Source organism: Haemorhous mexicanus, chromosome 4 (genome assembly GCF_027477595.1).
Source record: "Haemorhous mexicanus isolate bHaeMex1 chromosome 4, bHaeMex1.pri, whole genome shotgun sequence".
Classification (NCBI taxonomy): Eukaryota; Metazoa; Chordata; class Aves; order Passeriformes; family Fringillidae; genus Haemorhous; species Haemorhous mexicanus.
The window spans coordinates 29,025,999-29,043,886 of NC_082344.1; the positions used below are offsets into that span (position 1 = coordinate 29,025,999).

General features: G+C 45.6%; 1 long non-coding RNA gene across 1 annotated transcript; it reads left to right on the forward strand.

Moving 5' to 3' along the window:
* The first annotated feature begins 3,781 nt into the window (after positions 1–3,781).
* Positions 3,782–5,095, forward strand: LOC132326908 (uncharacterized). Its single transcript, XR_009486360.1, has 2 exons — positions 3,782–4,472; positions 4,794–5,095. It is a non-coding gene; the product is annotated as an uncharacterized LOC132326908 (long non-coding RNA).
* Positions 5,096–17,888: the final 12,793 nt, after the last annotated feature.

Consider the following 17,888-nt stretch of genomic DNA (forward strand, 5'->3'; position numbering starts at 1 on the left):
CCAAAACAAAACCAAACAAACAAACAAAAAAACCAAACCAAAAAAACCCCGAAAACCAAACCAACTTAAAACCAGTAAAATCCAGGAGAAACATTTCCTCTCTGTCAGGAAGTCATTATTAAATGTTTCTTACATTATGGATTGTGAAACACTGAAATGCTTGCAGTACATAAAAGCTCTTGCTCTTGATTGTGTTTCTGGGCTGGGATGTTGCTAAATCAGAACAAGGGGTTATTTAAATTTCTTCAATTATATGTTCTGTTGGTAGCCCTTTGTGCTCTGTGAATTGACCAGCTGCATGTTTTTCTGGTTCTGTTCCCTCTAGTGAACCACTAAGAAGTTTGGTTAGTCCTCCAAATTGGGAGGATGACAATGCAGAGGTGAGGATCCACATATTGTTGTAATTTCTGGTTTGTGGGAGGGAAAGGGGCTAAAGGGGAACTGCACAACTCAGATGTTTGAGGTGGGATGCTACGGGCAGCAGGCTGGAAGCACAGCCCTTGCTGGGAAGCTCCAATTTGCCCATCCCTCCAAGCTCCTCCTTGGTGGTATCCATAGAGAGAGAAGTCCCTTCCAGGATGACCCTGGCAGATCTGTGTGTCCTTTGTAGTTCTAGCGTTGAGTGACATATTGCACATACTCCAAGTCCAGTTTCCTGGGTGCCAATAGAGCAGCAAACTGGAATTCTTTACTCCCAAATTTCTGTTGTGACTTCCTTTCTTCAGCAGCTGTACAGCTAACATGAAGTGTTAAGGTTCTCATAGCAGAATTTGCCAGTTTTGGGGAGAACAAGGGAAAGAAACAGCTCCAGGTCAAATCTAAATAGGGAACAGGAACAGGGGACCAGGGAGGAGGGTGTTCAGGGGGTTCCTAAGCTGCCTCTATTTCTACCCTGTTGCAGCAATGAGAGCAGAATCAGCAGCACCCACTTCTTTGTTATTCAGGGCAGCAGCTCTTTGTGCTACTGCTTTGAATGCTCTTAACCAAACATAGAGGGTGATACCCTACCCTTCCCCAACTCCCCTGCTGTAACTGCTTTCTGAGCTGAGGTTTGAGGGCAGCACCAGGGGGGATCACCAAATCTAATTGTATCTTCCTTTTCTCTCCCTTCCCATGTGCATCGATTGAAGTTTCCTGAAGGTGAGGTGATGTTTTACAGTTGGTAATGGACTTTTATCTAAAATGTGATAGTTATTTTTGTTGTTCTTTTCCAAGAAAGTCGAGCAGCAGGGATTGAAACTTCTTTTCAGCAAAAGGCAAAGCACAGGGCTAAAGCCTCTGGCCTGTGTCTTAGAGAATGGATGCGATGTGTGTGTGATGGCCTCTGTCAGTCCCAGTGGGAAATCCCTGCAAGAAAAGTGGTAGCTGAACACTTATGCAGAAGGAACTTTAATGTGGTAATGCCTCCTGCAATTTTAATTGATTAGCGATTGGTTAGTGTGACATGGACCCTGGAGTTGCAGAGGTCATCGTTGCCTGGGGTTTCTGAGAGTTAAGGAGCAAACAGCAGTTCTTGACCCTTTGGCTGTTACAGACCAGGCCATTAGAAATGGTTCTCCCAGTAACTTGGTCAATGTGTGGTCCACAAAAATTGGATTTGTTACTGGGGTGCAACAGGTAAATGATGAGCCACTTGAGAGAGACATTGGATGCTGGTTTCAGTGTTTCACCAGTCTGGGCGCTCAGTGGTATTTCACAAATCAGACACACCCACTTCCAAAAGAACTTCTATTATTTATAAATTTAAACCAAGAAAGAAATTAGCATTAAGTGGTTGCAAGTGACATGGTTATCTTCTTAGCCAGTATTTTGTCTTCTTTTGGTTAGTGATTGTCTCTCTTCTCACTGTAATTAGTCCACTGAGTGCATTGCTCAGTCTGCCTCTTCTTTTGGGCTGGGGAGGTTCTTGAGTTGCCGCTCCACGAGTCGGTGGTCGCAATCTCCCCCTGCAGGAATTACTTTTTACCAGTCAGAGCTGATTTCAGGACAGTTGGGTTTCTTAGTTCCTTATCCTGGGAGTTGTTCCAGATTTCCATGGGGCCCCTCAATTCTGCATTCTTTGCATTCTTTGTGTCCACTCTCAGTGGGCATCCTTCTCCCCAAACTTTGTTAAGCCTTCCCTGGGTCTGAGCTCCTTGAAGCATGTCAAGCCCTGAACCTTAACAAGGCAATTCTACCAACAAGGAATTTGTTTTTCTGCCCCATGGGCATCACTTAGATCTTGTTTGTGAGTTGTTGTCTATTTAATGGACCATATCTCCCAGTTGATTTGGCTTGAACATACATAAAGATCAAACATGAATACAAGCGGCATCCTTCCTTAAGAAATCTTTTACATATTCTGCATTTTGCATCACATATAACTCCATTCTTAAATTAGCTTAATTAAGGAGGAAGATAATGACAATTTTCTAAGGGCATACTGCTTCAAGTAATTTTTAGTTTCCATGGACTGTCTTTGAGAATCTCAGGTCACCTTTTTTAGCTGTGTGTAGGCTGAACAGAGCAAAAATTTTGTGTTGTTTTGTAGCAGAGGAGCCACAATGTGTGGAAGGGTCCACTCTTAGAATTTGGGAAAGTAGCTTGTTTATGCTTGTTTTTAAACCAGCTGAATAGAGTCCATTTCAAATAGGAAGCATTGCTGACTATTTATATAACTCATTTCAAGGGTAGCTCCAGGGAGAGAGAGAATAAGAGATCTAATTTCTGAAAATTAAATTACAGTGTATGGACAGGAAAGCAGAAATGTTACACTGAACAGCCAGGAGCAGGTGGATGGCTCTGGTAATGGAACAGGAGCTCATGATGCACCTGTGGCTGACCCAGCCCCTGCAGAACAGGGAGCAGCAGAGGAGGACACTGCACAATCGGAGTATGTATGGCTCATGCCCTACCAAACACAGAGTTCTGTGCCTTTCTTTCTTTCCTGTGTAGGACTAAGTTCTACAAGTATGCCTGGTTTATCTTTGAGGCCTTCCCATACTCTACTTATTTCCCTCTTTCTCCCATGTTGCATGACGATCAAATGATACCGTTTGCATTTTGGGAGAAAAAGGCAGCCCAGAGCAGATGTACAACTTTGCACAGAGCTTTAGTGATGAGTGTGGGGGTATGGCAAGGAAGGGGGGGGATTGGTCACAGGCCATGGCTCACTATTGCATTTGCTTTTCCTGACAAGCTCTGGTAGTGATGTTAGATGTGGAAATGAAATGTTATCACGTGGGCTTGGCATCATGGAACTGGCAGGCAGCAGCTGGGCAAATTCCAGTAGAAATTCCCTGCTGGAATGGTGCCAGCTGGTTGCCTTTCTCCTGGAGCTGGAGCCCTTCTTCCCAAGGTAGACTTGCACAGAGGCAGCTGTGGAGGTCATGCTTTTATGGCCAGTGCTGGGTGTCATAAGCCCTGATTTGTTTGCTTCTGTGGTGGAGATCTTGCAGTTCAGGCTGGGTGCCCGCACAGTAAAATCCCCAAGCTGCAGAGAAACAGGAAAGCCCTGCTGTAGGAGCACTCCATCAGGATAAGAAAGATGCAAGTCATTAGACTGATTAAACCAGGTGCCTGTGTCACTAGGGAAGACAAAGAACATGAGAATTATGGTATAAGCTTTTCTAAAGTGTTTTTTTGGGGTGGGGGGAAAGACAGAGGTTTTAATATTACTGGTGTGCTTTGAGCCTTCTGGAAAGGCAATATAGGAGAGAACTTCAGTATGGAACTTTCAGGTGTCAGGCCTTAAAAATGCCACCTAAAGGGCTTCTACTCTTCTAAACCATAATGCATTTTGCCAATGAATTTGTAGATGTTTAAGTTTTGGTTGTTAAGTCTGTTGGTGAACAAATGCCACCACCTGGTTAATATGAAAAAGGAATGTTTTGTTCCTTCAGTCTCAAGCTTCTCAGTTGCTGAGTGTAGCTGCTCTGTTTAGGTAAGGCTGAAAGAGCTCAGTGCTGCAGCATTTAAAATTGACCAAAGGCTCCTTCCCAGGGCAGGATGTTGCCAGAGCTGTTACTCTGTAATTTAGAACTGGATCCTGGAATGAATATTCTGGGGTGAAGCATTCCCAGAGGACAGCTGGATGCTGTAGTCACAAAGCTCTTACTGGTGACCTGCTGGAAGTCAAAGCTGCCACACAGCAACTGGCCAGTGCTAGAGACTGCTGTTACTTCAAATCCCAGAGCAGGGTGCCTGCCTGCACCTTTCTCCTGGTGAAAAGCAGGACACCCTTTCCCTCAAAGCAGGGAGGCCCCAAATCCTCATTAAATGCAGCACACAGAGACTTAAAGGCAGCAGGGTTCTTAGAGGAAATGTGTCATGGCTAGTCAGTGCAGTTGCATGATTACATGAGATTTTATGTATCAATAAGCATTGAAGTGTGGTGATCTTACCAGCTGCATGTTCTTTCTAGTTCTGTTTCCTCCAGTGCACAGCAAGGAGTTGTCATTAGGTGTCCAATTTGCATGGAATTTTACTCCGAGGTAAGGATCCACCAGCTGTTGTCCTTTCTGCTTTGTGGGAGGAGAAGGGCAGAAGGGGAGCTGCACAAGTCAGCTGGATGATGTGGGATGCTGTGGGCAGCTGGCTGGAGGCACAGCCCTTGCTGTGAAGCTCCACAAGTCACTTCTTGATGGTGAATGTTGAGGGAGAAGCCTTTGCCAAAATGGCACTGGCACATCTGTGGGTCCCTCATTCATTATTCCAACTGATTCCAGATGCTCTAAATAGAGCCTCTGGTGGCAATAGAGCAGCAAAATCAAATTCTTTCCTCCCAATACATGTTGTGATTTTCTTTCCTCCAGATTCTACAACATGGACAACAGCTTGTGGTGACCCTGTGTGGCCATGTCTTCTGCAGTAGATGCCTCCCTATTGCCCTGGAGACTACTCACAGGTGCCCAACCTGCAGGGTGGAACTTACTCCAGATCTGTATATTCCCATTTATATATGAGTGCTTCTGCTTCTCAGGACACACTCAGATGGATCTTGGACAATAGTCTTTATGTATATAGTTCTTCCTGTTTCTTTATGTATATAGTTCTTCCTGCACATAGTTTCATTTTTTGCTGAATTCAATTTAAATAAAGTTTTGAATAGTTGAAATATTGTCTGTCTGCTCTTCTCTGTTGGACTGTGCTGATAGGCAGAGATGTTGTCTAACAGGTGGAAATAAGGCTCTTGGTTGGAGCAGTCAGAAGCTCGTTCTTTTCCTCTCCCTCTAGTCATTGATTTGGGGGCAATGTGCTAAAGCCACAGGCTTTGTAGTTCTTGTGACCAGCGTGTGTTGTACGGGGAAAAAGAAACAGGGCCTGCTTGGGGTGAGAGGGATTCCATTTCTCAGGGCAGACTCTGGTGCTCACTTTGGTGAAAATGTCATGATTTCATTGCTCAGAGGATAGGAAGAGTAGCAGGTTGTGCATACATCCAAAGAAAGCAAGGTTCTTTGAGAATAACTGGTACATTAACAAACTGCTGCCTTGAGTGTTGTAAGGTTTCATTAGACTTAGAATCTGGAGGCTTTTGAAGGAAGGTGTTTTTGAATGCGTGTAGTTGGTTACTGACTTTGAGCTGTTGGCAGTACAACTGTGTTGTCGTTCCAGTTCCTTCAATTACAGCAGTATAATCCTAAGTTCCACTGAAGAGAAATGCAATTGTCCAGAGATACAATAACTGGGCATAAGAGAGGAAAGAAAATTATTCCGTTACACAAAAATAATAAAAAGAGGCAAAGGCAGATGTCAGGTAAAAAATGCAACAGTAAATTCATGGTGCCATGATACAGAAAACTCAGATGACCAAATTGAACTGAGGTCCTCTGTGTGTTAAAAGTTGGTCATCAGTGGGGGCATGTATCCTTTATTGTGGTTTTTAATTTTTGTCTTTAGTGTGTTATTTATCTGCTTCCTCAGTCATATCTCAAGAAGTCTTAACATTGCCATATGTAGGCAGAAGTCGTAATAAACAAGGTTCATTGTACCCCCTAATTTTTATGTGGCTTGATCTTAATAAAAAAATGAAAACATTAGTATTAGCCCGATAAAGTGATCTTTTGAATTTTGTTTTCAAGAAAAACTACTTGAGTTGTCCAAATTACTCAAAGAAAATCCTTCAACAGACACAAATAAAATAATTTACTTACAGGATGGCCATAAATTTTACACAGATGTTTTCTGTTTCTCATTTTTGCTAGACTTTTAGCTCCTTGGTGGATGCAATGACACTAAGCAGAAATGCCTTTCTAAATTGTCTAAATTGTCTTTCTAAAAGCTGTATTCCTAGGTGACATGCAATGCCAGGTATTCTCAGTAAAAAGAGCATTTAAGGAAACCAGTTTTGCTAAAGCAAGTTTGATCTCTAGTAACCTGCAATGAAATGGCACTGACCTGATTTTACAATAGGTTTTAACAGATGTTAGTAAGGTTCAACATCATAAGCTGGGGCAATTTTCTTTTAACATTATGGTATATGGATAATAATGAACGCTTTCAATGTGTATAAATATATATATAATTTCTAGAAAGTATTGATCTAGGGGAGCCCTGATTAGCAAAAAGTAACTGAAGAGTTGTAGGATTGGTTTCAGTCTTGGTGCATAGCTGTCAGCAGAAGGAAAATTTCCTCACTGATCTGTAGGCATAGGAGAAGTGGGTTTTTTGAGCTTTGAAAACCCAGACCAGAGACAGCATATTTACTTTGTTTGTTTCTCATAACCAGTGCTTTGGGAGTCATACCAGGTGCCTAATTGTTCATATATTAAATGTATCTTTGGAATTGCTTTAGTGTCTTAGCATTTCTACAGAAAGTGTTAAATCTCCTTTGGGATTTTTCAAAAACTGGAAAAGTCGTCCCTCCCGTTCTTCAACACTCAACATGCTGTCAATTACCCAGAAAGGATGATTTGTAAGAACGGAGAAACTTTTGTAAGAAATGAGCCTCCTCATGCAGAGCATGAGCTGAACAAATCCTTGTGCTCTCCACAGCGCTGGGTCAGTTGCCACCATTCTCCCCACACCCAGAGCGCCCAAGGGGAGCAGGGGCTGAGGAGCAGCCCTGCACCTGGCAGGGCTGAGATGGGTTCCCTGCTGCTCTCAGGAGCCCCAGCCCATCCTTCTGAACACAGGTGCCGTGGCAGAGTGGCTGGAAGGAAAACTGAATAGGAATTCTGCTTTTTCTGCTGTGCCACCTTCCACAGCAGAGCAGGGCCTCAGGAGGAAGGTGCTGTCCCCGGGAGCAGAGCAAAACTCCTCAGCCCTGTTGGGAAATTCTGGTAGAGAAGTAGTTGAACATCTGAAAATGTCCAGACTTCAGAGACTTGAAATAAGGATCAGAATGCTTAGATCTTTTCAACAATTTGGGAAAAACCCAACAAACCTTGATTTTGTTTTAATTGCTATTGACTAGGGTTAATGTTAAGACACTCTGATAAGAGTTAAAACAGCAACAGAGTAATAAACCTGGAGGAGGAGGGTTAAGGAAGGGTTTAAATTTCTTTCTGCTTTGGGGAGGTGTAGTTAGGTGGGGTTTCTTTAGCCACAAAAAGGCTCCAGTGATGCTCAGGTTGCTCAGGCTGAGGGTGGCGGGAGGTGCAGCTCAGTCCCTGCCCTGCGCCTGAGGCTGCACGTGTGGAGCTGTGCCCGGCTGTGCCCAGCAGCAGCAGCAGGATGAGCCTGTGGAGCTGTGCCCAGGAGCAGCAGGATGTGCCTGTGGAGCTGTGCCCAGCAGCAGGATGTGCCTGTGAAACTGTGCCCAGCATCAGCAGCAGCAGGATGTGCCTGTGGAGCTGTGCCCAGCAGCAGCAGGATGTGCCTGTGGAGCTGTGCCCAGCCATGCCCAGCAGCAGCAGCAGGATGTGCCTGTGGAGCTGTGCCCAGGAGCAGCAGGATGTGCCTGTGGAGCAGGGCCGGAGGAGGCCGTGGGGATGGATGTGTGCAGGCCTGGAGCAGCCGTGCTCCGCAGCCAGGCTGGCAGAGCCGGGGCTGTCCAGCCTGGGGAGGAGCAGGTCCGGGGAGGCCTCACTGCGGCCTTGCCGTGCCCAGAGGGGCAGAGAGCGATGGGGAAGGGAAGGGTTTGAGATGAGAAGGGGGAGATTGGGAGCAGGTGTTCGGAAGAGCTGTGAGGGCAGTGAGACATTGGAACAGGCTGCCCAGAGAAGCTGTGGATGCCCTGGAACGTTCCAGGCCAGGCTGGACAGCCTGATCTGGTGGGTGGCAGCAGCAGCAGGTGATGGTTGAGGTGCCTCCATGGCGCTCTGGAACCCCCCACGGGTGGGGCCAGTGGACACCCGTAGCTGGGCATGGAATGTTGCCACCCGTAGCTGGGCATGGAATGTTGCCACCGGTTGCCAGGGGCACTCTTGCTCCCAAGGTTCTGTTGGCACGGAGTCTGTTGAGCCAGTTGACGGATTCTCTGCTGCGCAGCAGACGCGGAGCATCTGTCTTCTCCATCCCGGCTGGGAACAGAGAGCGATTTGCGGACATTTGCGAGCCAAACTCTGCACTGACTGTCCAGGTGAGTGCAGATGGTTCTTGGAAAGGCTTCTGATGCTGCGGGGCTGGGCTGGGCTGCAGGGTGGGAGGATGGACTGCAGGTGGGCTCAAGCACCAGAGTCACAGACTTCCCTTCTGGCTTTGGACAGGAACTGGAGACTCGGGAATGGGAGTCTTGGGGCATGGGGGTGTTCATGAAAGCTGGCATTTCAAATACATAATCTCCCCTCTACTTTTCTGACAGGTTTGGAAGAGCAGTTTTCTGGCATTCCAAAAAATCTGCAGTGGGCTGCCTGAAGGAACCAAAGGGATTGATCACATCCCTGACGTTCATTTTCTGGTGTTTGCCCCACTTTGATTGTAGTTTTTGATCACAAAACACCATGAGCTCAGTAAGTACTTTGCTACTCAATGCAAACAGGATTCTTGAAACATTTTCCAGGGTACTTCTAGAAAGCATATAAAGAGTTTGTAGCAAATGCAGAAGAACAGAAGCCTTTGAAAACTTCACGTAACTTGACGTTCTGGAATAGTGAAGGTTTTGAATTTCTGTGGGTGTTAGCAGTAGTGCAGAAATGCTTACGGTGGGAGCAGCAACCTGCTGGAATTGGGAACTGGTCTCCTCATTCTCAAGCCATTGGGAGAGGCTCGCTCTTGGGGAGGCGGCTTGTTGGAGATCAGGGGTGATGTCTTTTCCCTGCTGTGCTGTGCTCAGGTGGGAATGGCCCATAGGACCATTTGGTGTGTATTCCAGCCTTTGCAGGGGAGTTTTCTGTATCCTTGTGTGCTGCCATTGGTGTTGCACAAACCGAGGGATGTGTTAATATCCATGCCACAGAAAATGCTAAGGCTTTGTTCCCTGTCAGCATCAGCGAAAGCGCCCTGGAGGAGCACTTGGTTCCAGACCAGCTCGGAAACGGAGCAGGCTGCTGCCCTCCAGCGCAGGTGGGACTTTGTGGACAGAGCCAATAGACCTTGAGGAAAGTGGTGCACCTGCCTTTGAGCCTGGTGAGAACAGAAACTGCTTCTGGAGGGCTGAAGACCATGTGGCCATGAGCTTTTGCCAGTTTCTAGGCCCTTTACTGGGGAGGAAGGGAAAGCTTGGGATTGAGGAAGCACCTGGTATGGCATTCCTAAACTGCAAGCCTTCTGACAGCTGTTTTGGTGTTACTGAGCTCGATACACTGGCTGCTAGTGCAGAGGGGCTGTGGAGCAAAGGTCCTCAGGTGCTGCTCAAAGTCCTGACTGAGTGTTCTGATGAGCTGGCCGTCACTGCAGCTGCCACAGTGGAGGGTGGCACACTGAGTTTGGGATCTCCCTAGCTGGATAAAGATGCGGAAAACCTGTCATTAGCTGTGGCCCATCCTTCAAGGAGCCAATCCACAGCATGGTACCATAAAATTGGTATCCCCTCTAGTGTTGGTTTGAGTTTTCATTTCCCTGTGTGCTAAACATTCCCCTCTATTCACATCATTAGTTGATGTGAACATCCTGTAAGCTGTTGTCATACAACAGAAGCTGGGAGGAGCTCAGATGCTCTTCCTGTTGTTTTGCCCCTTCAGAGGGACAGGGCTGACAATACTCCCTGTGGACTCTGGTGGGTGAAGCTTGAGTGAAATGTTGGACACATTCCTGAAAAAAAGAGACTGAGGGCACAATGAATCCAACCACAGCCTTTTCTACAGTAGTCAGCCATTGCATTCCTCTGCTATCTCTGACGTTGGTTCTAATGTTCTATCTCTTCAGCTGGTGGAGAATTCATAGATCTCACAGGTGAATCTTCTGAGCCCAAAGTCATTACTATCAGTGACAATGAGTCTCCTGTGGTAAGTAGTGACTGGCACACTCTTCTCCATCTTGCATTCAAATTAGTTTTCTTGCCTGGCCTCAAAGGTTGAAAGAAGGCTCTGATTTACCACTTTAGACACAAATTCCTGTCAGCCACAAACACACTCATGAACATATCAGCATGCCTGAGAACTCCTTGCAGAGAGTGGGTGAACAACCTAAAAGAGGTTGTTGCTTCCATGATTTAAGGGGGAGCACAGGAAGTCTTTGATTCCCAAGTAAGAAGTGTTTTATTCGCAACACCTATTTAGGATTCCTCTGTCATTGAGCTGTAAAATGCAACTGCAGCTGACTGGGGTATGCATTAATTTGGTTTCTTATTCCAAGAAGCTTTTAAAAGGCTCACATTTGGAATTCTTTCCAGATCCCCTACTATCTTAAAGGAATATGCTTGGATCCAAAGCACAGTGCAGTGTATCTGCTCAAATTTGGGATGCCACTGCTGCTGTGCAAAACAGAAACGTGCAGCAAACAGCATGGGAGCTATATCCTAAATGGGTTGATCCTGAACCTTTGCAAAGAAAAGGCCTCAAATTTTAAAACATGCTTTTCATGACCCAGCTCCACGTGCACCAAACACAAGAGCAGGTTTGGGTATGGGGCTTTTTCTCTTCAGTAGCTGTTCACATGATAAGTAGTGTTCAGGCTATCACAGGGGAAATTGCCAGTTTGGAGGAGAAAGAGAGGAAGAAATGGCTCCAGCCCAAATCCAATTAGGGAACTGAAAAAGGGAAGCAGGAAGTAGAGTGTTCAGGTGATTCCTAAGTGCCTCCGTTTCTACCCCATTTCAGGACAGGGAGCAGAGCGAGCAGCAGCCACATCTTTCCAGAGCATCAGAGGATTCTGTTGAGCCACTGGCAAGAAATGATGAAGAGGAACCAACAGAAGATGATGAGTATGTGTGAGAGAAAGTGTCTAGCAAAGTGTCTAATGTCAGATAAGTGGCTGAAGGAGGTTTCTGCCAAGCTTTTGGGTTCTGCCTGGCTCTGTGCAAGTACTTGAGACCTGGAATATAGTGGCCTGCCTGGAAGAGAATTAAAATAAACCCAGCAGAATCCAGCAGAAGCCTTTCTTCTCTGTTTGTGAAGCCTTAGCTTCTTAGAAGCTGTCTATCTAACACTGAATGTAAGAGAATGGCTGGTCACACTGAAATGCTTGCTGTTCATAAAAATTCATGGAATGATTGTTTTTCTGGGCTGGGATGTTGCTTAATCAGAATAGGAGATGTTTTAGGTACCAAAGTTTTCTGCGTTGGTAGCCTTTGGTGCCCAAAGAAATAAATGGCTGCATGATCTTCTGGTTCTGCTCTCTCTAGTGATTGGCTGCAATTTAATTTTGAACGTCCATTTTGGTCAGATGAGGACTCAGCGGTGAGGATCCACATGTTCTTGTCCTTTCTGGTTTGTGGGAGGGGGAGGGACAAAAGGGGAGCTGCACAACTCAGATGTTTGAGGCGGGATGCCACGGGCAGCAGGCTGGAAGCACAGCCCTTGCTGGGAAGCTCCAACTTGCCCATCCCTCCAAGTCCCTCCTGGGTGGTGTCCATAGAGGGAGAAGCTCTTTCCAGGATGGCACTGGCAGATCTGTGTGTCCTTTGTAGTTCTAGCGTTGAGTGACATAGTGCACATACTCCAAGTCCAGTTTGCCTGGAGCCAACAAAAAATTCCAGCAAACTGGAATTCTTTACTCCCAGTGCCTGTTGTGGTTTCCTTTTTTCAGCAGCTATTCATCCAACATGAAGTGTTTAGGGCTATGACTGCAGAAGTTGCCCTTTTTGGAGCTAACAAGGGAAAGAAAAGCTTCTAGCCCAAATCCAATCAGGGAACTGATACAGGGAAGTAGGTTAGAGTTGTTTTGAGTGTTTCCTACCCTGTCTTCATTTTTAACCCCTGCAGGACAGGGAGCAGAACCAGCAGCACTCACGTCTTTCCAGATCAGCAGAGAATTCCCCTAGTCCAGTGGCAACTCGTGACGAAGAGGAGCCAAGAGATAGTGATGGGTATGTGAGAGTAAAATGTCTCTCTGAAGTGTAATTTGTGATGCAAGGTAGGAACAGGTTTTTACCAAGCTTCTGGGTTCTGTTGAAGTCTGTGCAGAACCTTCAGACCTGGAATACAGTGCAGAGAAGTAAGTAAAAGAGTCCAAAAAAACACATAGCAAAATCCAGCTGAAACCTTTCTTTTCTTTTCATGAAGTCATGGTTGAATATTTGTAACAGTACGACTTGATATATGCTGAAATGCTTGCAGCACATAGCAGCTCGGGGAACAGCTGTGGAGCTGGGCTGGGATGTTGCTAAATCTGAATAGGTGTTACATGTTGGCAACTCTTTGTCTGCAGTGAAATTATTGGTTCTGCGTTCAAATGGCTGCACGCTCTTTTTGGTTCCCTCTAGTGCACGGCCAGCAGGCCCAGCTAGTCCTCGGATGAGGGAGAGTGACAACTCTCAGGTGCAGGACAGGGAGCAGAGCCAGCAGTACCCACTTGGCTCCAGAGAAGCAGAAAATTCAGCTGAGATACGGGTGACAGACATTGAAGAGGAACCAAGAGCTAACAATGAGTATGTGACTGATGAAGAGTCTCTCCAAAGTGTAATTTCTGATATATGGTAGATGCAGGTTTTTTGCCAAACTATTGGATTCTGCTTGACTCTGTGTAATGGAATCTGATTTGAACCATAGTGGCCTGTCAGGAAGGGAAGTATTGGAAAAAAAACCCCTACAAACAAAGCAAAATCCTGGAGAAACCTTTCTTCTCCATTCAGGAAATCATTGTTGAATGTTTCTTACATTACGGTTTGCACTGAAAGGCTTGCAGTACATAAAAGCTCTTGCACTGACCGTGTTTCTGAGCTGGGATGTTGCTTAATCAGAATAAGGGGTTGTTTCTATTTTTGCAATGTCTTGGAAGCCCTCTTTGCCCTGCGAAATTGACAGCTGCATGTTCTTCTAGTTCTATTAACTCTGATGAATGGCCAGACCGTTTTGAGAGTCCCCCGACATGGCAGGATGCCATTACAGATGTAAGCATCATGTTCTTATCACATGTTCTTGTCCTTTCTGCTTTGTGGGGGGGAGGAGACAGAGGGGGAGCTGCACAACTCAGTTGTCCTAGGTGGGATGCCACGGGCAGCTGACTGGAAGTCCAGCCCTTGCTGGGAAGCTCCAATTTGCCCATCCCTCCAAGTCCTTTCTTGGTGGTGTCCATAGAGGGAGAAGCCTTTGTCAGGATAGCACTGGCAGATCTGTGTGTTCCTTGTAGTTCTAGTATTGACTGACAGACTGCAGATACCCCAAATCCAATTTGCTGGTGCCAATAGAGCAGCAAACCTTTTTGCCCCAAATTTCTGTGGTTGCCGTTTCTGTTTCTCAGCAGCGGTTCATCCAACATGAAGTGTTTAGGGCTAGCAAGGGAAAGAAAAGGTTCTAGCCCAAATCTACTCAGGAAACATAAACAGGGAGGCAGGATGGAGTGGCTTCAAGCGATTCCTACTCTGTCTACATTTTTACCCCACTGCAGGACTGGGAAAGGAGCCAGCAGTACTCACTTTGTTCCAGGTCAACAGAGAATTCACTGGCAAGCAACCTCCAACAGGAACCACGAGATATTGAATTGTACGTGACAGATATAGAGTCTCTCCAAAGTGTAATTTCTGATGTACGGTAGATGGAGGTTCCTGCCAATCTTTTGGGTTCTACTTGATTCTGTTTGGAGAATTCTGACTTGAAACATAGTCTGGAACAGAAGTAACAACAACAAAAACAACAACAACAAAAAAACACCAAAACAAAACCAAACAAACAAACAAAAAAACCAAACCAAAAAAACCCCGAAAACCAAACCAACTTAAAACCAGTAAAATCCAGGAGAAACATTTCCTCTCTGTCAGGAAGTCATTATTAAATGTTTCTTACATTATGGATTGTGAAACACTGAAATGCTTGCAGTACATAAAAGCTCTTGCTCTTGATTGTGTTTCTGGGCTGGGATGTTGCTAAATCAGAACAAGGGGTTATTTAAATTTCTTCAATTATATGTTCTGTTGGTAGCCCTTTGTGCTCTGTGAATTGACCAGCTGCATGTTTTTCTGGTTCTGTTCCCTCTAGTGAACCACTAAGAAGTTTGGTTAGTCCTCCAAATTGGGAGGATGACAATGCAGAGGTGAGGATCCACATATTGTTGTAATTTCTGGTTTGTGGGAGGGAAAGGGGCTAAAGGGGAACTGCACAACTCAGATGTTTGAGGTGGGATGCTACGGGCAGCAGGCTGGAAGCACAGCCCTTGCTGGGAAGCTCCAATTTGCCCATCCCTCCAAGCTCTTCCTTGGTGGTATCCAAAGAGAGAGAAGTCCCTTCCAGGATGACCCTGGCAGATCTGTGTGTCCTTTGTAGTTCTAGCGTTGAGTGACATATTGCACATACTCCAAGTCCAGTTTCCTGGGTGCCAATAGAGCAGCAAACTGGAATTCTTTACTCCCAAATTTCTGTTGTGACTTCCTTTCTTCAGCAGCTGTACAGCTAACATGAAGTGTTAAGGTTCTCATAGCAGAATTTGCCAGTTTTGGGGAGAACAAGGGAAAGAAACAGCTCCAGGTCAAATCTAAATAGGGAACAGGAACAGGGGACCAGGGAGGAGGGTGTTCAGGGGGTTCCTAAGCTGCCTCTATTTCTACCCTGTTGCAGCAATGAGAGCAGAATCAGCAGCACCCACTTCTTTGTTATTCAGGGCAGCAGCTCTTTGTGCTACTGCTTTGAATGCTCTTAACCAAACATAGAGGGTGATACCCTACCCTTCCCCAACTCCCCTGCTGTAACTGCTTTCTGAGCTGAGGTTTGAGGGCAGCACCAGGGGGGATCACCAAATCTAATTGTATCTTCCTTTTCTCTCCCTTCCCATGTGCATCGATTGAAGTTTCCTGAAGGTGAGGTGATGTTTTACAGTTGGTAATGGACTTTTATCTAAAATGTGATAGTTATTTTTGTTGTTCTTTTCCAAGAAAGTCGAGCAGCAGGGATTGAAACTTCTTTTCAGCAAAAGGCAAAGCACAGGGCTAAAGCCTCTGGCCTGTGTCTTAGAGAATGGATGCGATGTGTGTGTGATGGCCTCTGTCAGTCCCAGTGGGAAATCCCTGCAAGAAAAGTGGTAGCTGAACACTTATGCAGAAGGAACTTTAATGTGGTAATGCCTCCTGCAATTTTAATTGATTAGCGATTGGTTAGTGTGACATGGACCCTGGAGTTGCAGAGGTCATCGTTGCCTGGGGTTTCTGAGAGTTAAGGAGCAAACAGCAGTTCTTGACCCTTTGGCTGTTACAGACCAGGCCATTAGAAATGGTTCTCCCAGTAACTTGGTCAATGTGTGGTCCACAAAAATTGGATTTGTTACTGGGGTGCAACAGGTAAATGATGAGCCACTTGAGAGAGACATTGGATGCTGGTTTCAGTGTTTCACCAGTCTGGGCGCTCAGTGGTATTTCACAAATCAGACACACCCACTTCCAAAAGAACTTCTATTATTTATAAATTTAAACCAAGAAAGAAATTAGCATTAAGTGGTTGCAAGTGACATGGTTATCTTCTTAGCCAGTATTTTGTCTTCTTTTGGTTAGTGATTGTCTCTCTTCTCACTGTAATTAGTCCACTGAGTGCATTGCTCAGTCTGCCTCTTCTTTTGGGCTGGGGAGGTTCTTGAGTTGCCGCTCCACGAGTCGGTGGTCGCAATCTCCCCCTGCAGGAATTACTTTTTACCAGTCAGAGCTGATTTCAGGACAGTTGGGTTTCTTAGTTCCTTATCCTGGGAGTTGTTCCAGATTTCCATGGGGCCCCTCAATTCTGCATTCTTTGCATTCTTTGTGTCCACTCTCAGTGGGCATCCTTCTCCCCAAACTTTGTTAAGCCTTCCCTGGGTCTGAGCTCCTTGAAGCATGTCAAGCCCTGAACCTTAACAAGGCAATTCTACCAACAAGGAATTTGTTTTTCTGCCCCATGGGCATCACTTAGATCTTGTTTGTGAGTTGTTGTCTATTTAATGGACCATATCTCCCAGTTGATTTGGCTTGAACATACATAAAGATCAAACATGAATACAAGCGGCATCCTTCCTTAAGAAATCTTTTACATATTCTGCATTTTGCATCACATATAACTCCATTCTTAAATTAGCTTAATTAAGGAGGAAGATAATGACAATTTTCTAAGGGCATACTGCTTCAAGTAATTTTTAGTTTCCATGGACTGTCTTTGAGAATCTCAGGTCACCTTTTTTAGCTGTGTGTAGGCTGAACAGAGCAAAAATTTTGTGTTGTTTTGTAGCAGAGGAGCCACAATGTGTGGAAGGGTCCACTCTTAGAATTTGGGAAAGTAGCTTGTTTATGCTTGTTTTTAAACCAGCTGAATAGAGTCCATTTCAAATAGGAAGCATTGCTGACTATTTATATAACTCATTTCAAGGGTAGCTCCAGGGAGAGAGAGAATAAGAGATCTAATTTCTGAAAATTAAATTACAGTGTATGGACAGGAAAGCAGAAATGTTACACTGAACAGCCAGGAGCAGGTGGATGGCTCTGGTAATGGAACAGGAGCTCATGATGCACCTGTGGCTGACCCAGCCCCTGCAGAACAGGGAGCAGCAGAGGAGGACACTGCACAATCGGAGTATGTATGGCTCATGCCCTACCAAACACAGAGTTCTGTGCCTTTCTTTCTTTCCTGTGTAGGACTAAGTTCTACAAGTATGCCTGGTTTATCTTTGAGGCCTTCCCATACTCTACTTATTTCCCTCTTTCTCCCATGTTGCATGACGATCAAATGATACCGTTTGCATTTTGGGAGAAAAAGGCAGCCCAGAGCAGATGTACAACTTTGCACAGAGCCTTAGAGATGAGGGTGGGGGTATGGCAAGGAAGGGGGGGGATTGGTCACAGGCCATGGCTCACTATTGCATTTGCTTTTCCTGACAAGCTCTGGTAGTGATGTTAGATGTGGAAATGAAATGTTATCACGTGGGCTTGGCATCATGGAACTGGCAGGCAGCAGCTGGGCAAATTCCAGTAGAAATTCCCTGCTGGAATGGTGCCAGCTGGTTGCCTTTCTCCTGGAGCTGGAGCCCTTCTTCCCAAGGTAGACTTGCACAGAGGCAGCTGTGGAGGTCATGCTTTTATGGCCAGTGCTGGGTGTCATAAGCCCTGATTTGTTTGCTTCTGTGGTGGAGATCTTGCAGTTCAGGCTGGGTGCCCGCACAGTAAAATCCCCAAGCTGCAGAGAAACAGGAAAGCCCTGCTGTAGGAGCACTCCATCAGGATAAGAAAGATGCAAGTCATTAGACTGATTAAACCAGGTGCCTGTGTCACTAGGGAAGACAAAGAACATGAGAATTATGGTATAAGCTTTTCTAAAGTGTTTTTTTGGGGTGGGGGGAAAGACAGAGGTTTTAATATTACTGGTGTGCTTTGAGCCTTCTGGAAAGGCAATATAGGAGAGAACTTCAGTATGGAACTTTCAGGTGTCAGGCCTTAAAAATGCCACCTAAAGGGCTTCTACTCTTCTAAACCATAATGCATTTTG